General features: G+C 50.5%; 1 long non-coding RNA gene across 1 annotated transcript; it reads left to right on the top strand.

Annotated features, from left to right (window-relative positions):
- The first annotated feature begins 209 nt into the window (after positions 1–209).
- Positions 210–5,613, top strand: LOC141129292 (uncharacterized). Its single transcript, XR_012241802.1, has 2 exons — positions 210–501; positions 4,290–5,613. It is a non-coding gene; the product is annotated as an uncharacterized lncRNA (long non-coding RNA).
- The last annotated feature ends 460 nt before the right edge of the window (positions 5,614–6,073 follow it).

The raw sequence follows: 6,073 nt of genomic DNA, 5'->3' as shown, positions 1-6,073 counted from the left end.
GTTTAAGCATGTGCCATGTCCCAATAATTATTCCTGCACGCGCAAATGCACCAACATTTTCGTAAATCAGCCCCATAGAGTAATATTTTCTCAATATGTTAGTGTCACCCAGAAATTAGACTCAAAACTTTATAGTAAATAGTAGAGTATATTAGCAGGTTATGGTCAATCAAGGTAAAGGGAGGCCCGGAGTGAAAATGAGGAAGGAATGATAAAGGAGGGCCGGGCATGACAGTGTGGAGAAGGAGACACAAGAGGGGTTAATTAGAAATAGGGAATGGGAGTGTCTAGGAAGGGTGGTGGAAGATAGGAACTTGTAAAAGGGGGAGTGGCATTACTTAAGGGGAGAGGTGGAGCCAGGAAGGGGCAGTGGAGAGAAAGAAGACACAGGAGGAGGCAGTTTTATTCACTGCTCCTCCAGCATCAGCATGGAGGACAGGACACCATCCTGGCGAGGCTGAGGGCTGCGACGGCGACGAGAGGAGTGGACTGGCTGAAGAGGCAAGTCGGGGCACTGATATTGGATGAGGAGGGATCGTGGACAGTGGAAGAGACCCATCACGTGCGGAGGTCGCGGCCTCCGGCGTGTTTTTCACCAGGGCCGCCATCGCGGCCTGCTCGGCAGACAGGGAGCCCTCGGGGGGGCCGATCAGCGCCCCCAGTGAAGCGGACACAGCGACAGGATAACTCAGGGCCCGGGCGGTCTGCACGCCGCAGGCCTACTCCGGGGGGCGGGGCCACGGGCCGTTATGGCGCCGCTTCACCGCCAGAGTTTCACAGGCCTCAGAGTGAGGGTTTAACACATGGGGGGTGGCAGAACAGGCAGGGGGGCTAAGGGGGGGAGTAGTGAGGACACAGTGGCTACCGGAGGGGGATTAGAGTGGTCAGCAAGGCTGTGGGTGGGCGGGGCTTAGCCAACAGACTGGCACATGGACAGAAGGATGGCGGTGGTGGTCACAAGCAGGCCGATCGGTGCAGCCAGGGCGACTCCCAGTGGCGGTTCAGGAAGAAGTATAGCGGCAGGAGAGAGTCGGCCCTTATATGATCAGATCTTCACGGCTTCCGGGGCCTCTTCACCCGGGGGGCTGACAACGCCAACTGTCAGGGAGCAGGACGATCGCTCGGAAGGTGAGGTGTCCGACAGCGAAGAACAACAAGTGCCAGCAGGAGAGACCAATCGGAGGCGGTGGGGGCGTGCTCCCAGACAGCCCGGTGAGTCCAGCAATGATTTATCTGTGATTAAGGCATTACATGACTTATTAGGGGTCGTAACAGCGGGTACAGTGGGGATAAAGGGGGGGGGGGCGCCTGATCAGCAATTGGCGGCTCCAAGGCTGGCCAGTTCTGGATCAGGGGCGCAATTGAAGGATTTATCGAAAGGATTGCAGAATTTGGTGGGTAGATTTGAACTGGGACAGGAACAGCTGCCGCAGGTGGCCCTTGGAAGGGAACGGTAACCGGGGGGGAAAGAGGTGCTATGGCGACTAGGGTAAGGGTGCAGAGGGTGCCGGACCCCTCGGGGGCGGCAGCAGAAGGAGCGGGTCAAGAAAAAAAGGGGGGCTACAGAGGGGGCGGCAACAACGGCCAGAGTGGAGGTGGTGAGTATTGCGGATGCGGCGAAGGGCGAGGTATATGGGTGCTTTGAGGGTCCACTGGGAACACACTTAAAGCAGGAGGTTCGGGATAATATTGTCAAGGGTGAATATGTGGAGATATTTTTCCCTATTGCCGCTGGAAAAATTTAACCGGTGATAGGGTAAAACCGGATAATTCCAAGAAGGGGGGATGAAGAAAAAAGAGGTACAGGCTGATTCCGCGGACATTTACAAATTGTAAATTTGGGGGGTCCTGTAAGTTTAAGCACGAGTGCTTCAAAAAAAAAAAAAAAAAAAAAAAAAAAAAAAAAAAAAAAAGGGAGGCGTCACAACGAGCCTGCACATGAAAGGGACGACGCCGGAAAGGTGAGAAGGAAGAAGCCTTTTCTAAGTAGGTATCCGGACTAGGTAGCGATGAGGCTATTGGTCACGGGGTTTGGGGAAGGTTTTCGTATACCATGTTCATGGGCAGTGGTTCCACCACTGACAAGAAATTAGAAGGTTAGTGGGGGGGAAAAAATTGGCGAAGGAAGTGGCTTTGGGTCGAGTGGGGGGCCGTTTGTGGATAATACCTATACAGGATTTAGTTGTTTCACCTTGGGGGGTGGGGCCTAAGAAGGAACCGAACAAGTTCCGACTTATTCATCATTGGTCATTTCCTAAGGGAGTTTGGTGAATGATTTTATCGATCCGGAAGCATGCACTGGGTCTTACACGTCATTCAACGTGGCAGTATGATGGGTGAGGAAGTATAGCAAAAGAGCCATTGATGGCAAGTCGGACATAGAATCCGCCTTCCGCTTGCTTCCGGGGCATCCGGATAGTTTCCGGCCGTTGGGTTGTTATTGGCAAGAACAGTTTTATGTAGACAAATGCTTACCTATGGGTTGCTTCATTTATGGTGCCATGTTTGAAGCATTTAGCTCATTTCGGGAGTGGGTGGTTAGGGATGTGTCGGGCCTAGATTCGGTCATACATTACTGCCTCCGACGTGTGTGCGATTCTGCTAGCCACGTTGCAGCACTTCGCGGGCAGGTTTTTGGAGTGCCTTTAGCAGAGGATAAACAGAAGCCCCGACGACGGAACTCAGTTTGTTGGGGGGATAGTGGTAGATGTGGAAACAGTGGAATGTCGCCTGCCCAGAGGTAAGTTGGAGAACTTATACAAAGTAATTTGAGGGATCCACAGACTGTGGTAAGTCCAGTTGAGGGCTTTGCAGTGGTTACTAGGTAAGTTGACTTTCGCTTGTAGGATAATCCCAATGGGGAGGGTGTTCTGTCGACGGCTGTCGGCAGCAACGGTAGGGGTCAAGGCACCTACATATTTGGTCGGGCTTAATAGGGAACACCGGGAGGACTTGAAGGTATGGTATGAGTTTCTGGAGTCGTACAACGGCAGATCGTTGTGGATGTCGGGCCCGGTGACATGGATTTAACTACAGACGCGGTAGGGGCTAAGGGTTATGGGGGCGTTTTTTTCAAGGGCAGTGGAGTGTGGGTCCTTGGCCGCAAGTATGGGTGGAGGCAGGGTTCGCGTAACCTGGTGTTACTGGAACTCTTTCCAGTAGTACCGGCGTTGGAACTTTGGGGGTGAGGCTTGTAGGAATATGAAATCGGGACTGAATTGTGCCAACAGGGGAGTGGTCCAGGTGATCAACCGCATGTCGGCGTCATCACCACCTGTACTAAGGCTATTGCGTAGGTTGGTGTTGAGGTGCTTGGGATTGCACATTTTCTTGTATGCTGGTCACATACCTGGAGTGTATAATACACTGGCTGATGCACGGTCTCGCTTTCAGTGGGACAGATTCAGAGAGTTGACCCCGGGCGCAGAGCAGGAGGGAGTCCCTTACACAGATTGGATGTGGGAGCTGGCATTGGAGTCGCCGCGGGATGGATTCGGCAGTCAGTGAGTGTAGCCACGCGGGCGCATTATACTAAGGTATGGAAGGAGTGGTTGTTAATGGTACAGGAGGCCAGGATTGGTAAGGACAGGGCGGAGGTAAGGTTGTGGGTTTTGTATTTTGTGTCTAGGAACATGGAACGTGGGGGATTGGTCTCTGCCATTGAGCGGAAGATGGCAGGCCTGTCATGATTTTACAACTGATGGGGGAGGAGGACGCAACAAAAGAGTTTGGGTGAAACAGGCTTAGAAAAAAAAAAAAAAAAAAAGGGGGGGTTTTCCGGAGGGGTCACATGAAATTGGTTATGAGACGGCCTGTCACGTTTGCCAGTCTGAGGGCCATATGTGGGATGTTGTGTTCAGTATGTATCTCAAGCTATGAGGTCTTACTGTTTTACTGCGGTATCTTCGCTGGCATTTTATGACTAAGGCATAAAGATGGGTCCTATTTATCAAAAATTCCAATTTATGTCGGTGTTCAGCAAATGCCTTTTCAGGGCAGGCTTGGAGGGGGAACAATACGCTTCACACTCCTTCCGCATAGGGGCGGCTACTGAAGCTGCCAGGTGTGGGTAGGATGAGGCGGCGGTGTGGAGGAACGGGAGGTGGGAATCAAGGAGATTCCGCATTTAAAAAAAAAAAAAATAAATAAATAAATAAATAAAATACAATTTTAAAGAAAGAGAACAGGGGGAGGTAAACCGGATTTACGGGGTGTTTTAAATGAGGTTGTCAGTATGTGGGGATATGCTGGAGTATTGCTACCTTGGATGTTTTGTCGTCTCATTTCAGATGGAGGTTCCACACGCCTCATTTTCAGATGGAGGTTCCACACGCCTCATTTGGATCCTCGGTCATTTCTATGTGTGCTGGGATTGGGCATTTCGCGGAAAGAAGCTTATTTGCGGTGGTTGGGTACGCCTGGTATGAGGTGGGAGAGAGTAGTTCGGGAAGTGGTATGATATGAAATTTGGACAGACCTCCCGATGTTTTGGTAATCCATGCAGGGGTTAGTGGTTTGGGGGGTACGTCCGGTCAGGGAGCTGATCACAGACATCAAGGCTGATTTTCTGCAGTTAAAGGCTGATTTTCCGGGTACTCTGCGGCTATGGTCGGACATATTTGCCCGGACAGTTTGGAGACGGGCTAGATTAGTGACTAGCATTCAGAAAACACGCATATGCATAAACAAAATGGTGGGGAGGTTGTGGTTAATAATGGAGGTTTAGTCATTGGGCATCTAGAATTAGAGACCAATGTTGGGCTCTATTGGATAAAGGATGGAGTTCATCTTTCAGATGGGGGATTGACCTCTAGTCTGGGCTTGCAGGAAGGGATTCAAAGGGCCCTGTGGGTGTGGAGGTGCCTTCAAGAGTAAGTTGGTCACTCTTTCAGGCTGTGGCGGAGTTGCTTGTTGGTCTCTGACGGTGGCAGTAAGAAGTTGGTAATCCAAAAGGGGTGGGGGGCTCATCGGCAAGATCAGCCCCTCCGGTGTATTCCATCATGGTGGATGGAATAAGGAGATGGTGGCACTGCGGGAAAGGGGGTGTCTCCGAGCGGCTACAGCGGGAGGCCTAACGGTTTTCAAAATGGTACCCGCAGTGCGTGGTGGTATATATATTTTTGGTATACATATTTGGTAAACAAGGTGAGTCGCCGTCAGAGACCAACGGACTGGGGTAAAATGTTATGGTATGGGTTTTATGTTGATTTGATAGTGGAGTTATCTGGTTGGTTTGTCTAATAAAAGCTGTTATGGCCATTTATACTCCAAAACAAGGTGTGGACTCAATTATTATAAATGGATATTAAAGTGGGTTGGAGTTTAGGTGCATAACAGTTAATTCATGGGGGTCATTTTGACTACACTGGTCAAGGGAGGCCCGGAGTGAAAATGAGGAAGGAATGATAAAGGAGGGCCGGGCATGACAGTGTGGAGAAGGAGACACAAGAGGGGTTAATTAGAAATAGGGAATGGGAGTGTCTAGGAAGGGTGGTGGAAGATAGGAACTTGTAAAAGGGGGAGTGGCATTACTTAAGGGGAGAGGTGGAGCCAGGAAGGGGCAGTGGAGAGAAAGAAGACACAGGAGGAGGCAGTTTTCCCACCCTCCCTCCCTATATATAGATATATATAAAATCAGAAGTGTATACAATTTATGTTGGGTGTTTGTTGTGATTTTTCTTTTTGTATTCCAGGTGGAAGACGGTCGTCATAACAGCAAATAAGGGGTGTTTACAGAGGGTGGCGGAGTTGCTTGTTGGTCTCTGACGGTGGCAGTAAGAAGTTGGTAATCCAAAAGGGGTGGGGGGCTCATCGGCAAGATCAGCCCCTCCGGTGTATTCCATCATGGTGGATGGAATAAGGAGATGGTGGCACTGCGGGAAAGGGGGTGTCTCCGAGCGGCTACAGCGGGAGGCCTAACGGTTTTCAAAATGGTACCCGCAGTGCGTGGTGGTATATATATTTTTGGTATACATATTTGGTAAACAAGGTGAGTCGCCGTCAGAGACCAACGGACTGGGGTAAAATGTTATGGTATGGGTTTTATGTTGATTTGATAGTGGAGTTATCTGGT

The sequence above is a fragment of the Aquarana catesbeiana genome, linkage group LG02 (assembly GCF_042186555.1).
Source record: "Aquarana catesbeiana isolate 2022-GZ linkage group LG02, ASM4218655v1, whole genome shotgun sequence".
Taxonomy (NCBI): Eukaryota; Metazoa; Chordata; class Amphibia; order Anura; family Ranidae; genus Aquarana; species Aquarana catesbeiana.
Note: the sequence above shows the minus strand (reverse complement) of the source record. Positions and strands in the feature narration are given on the sequence as shown.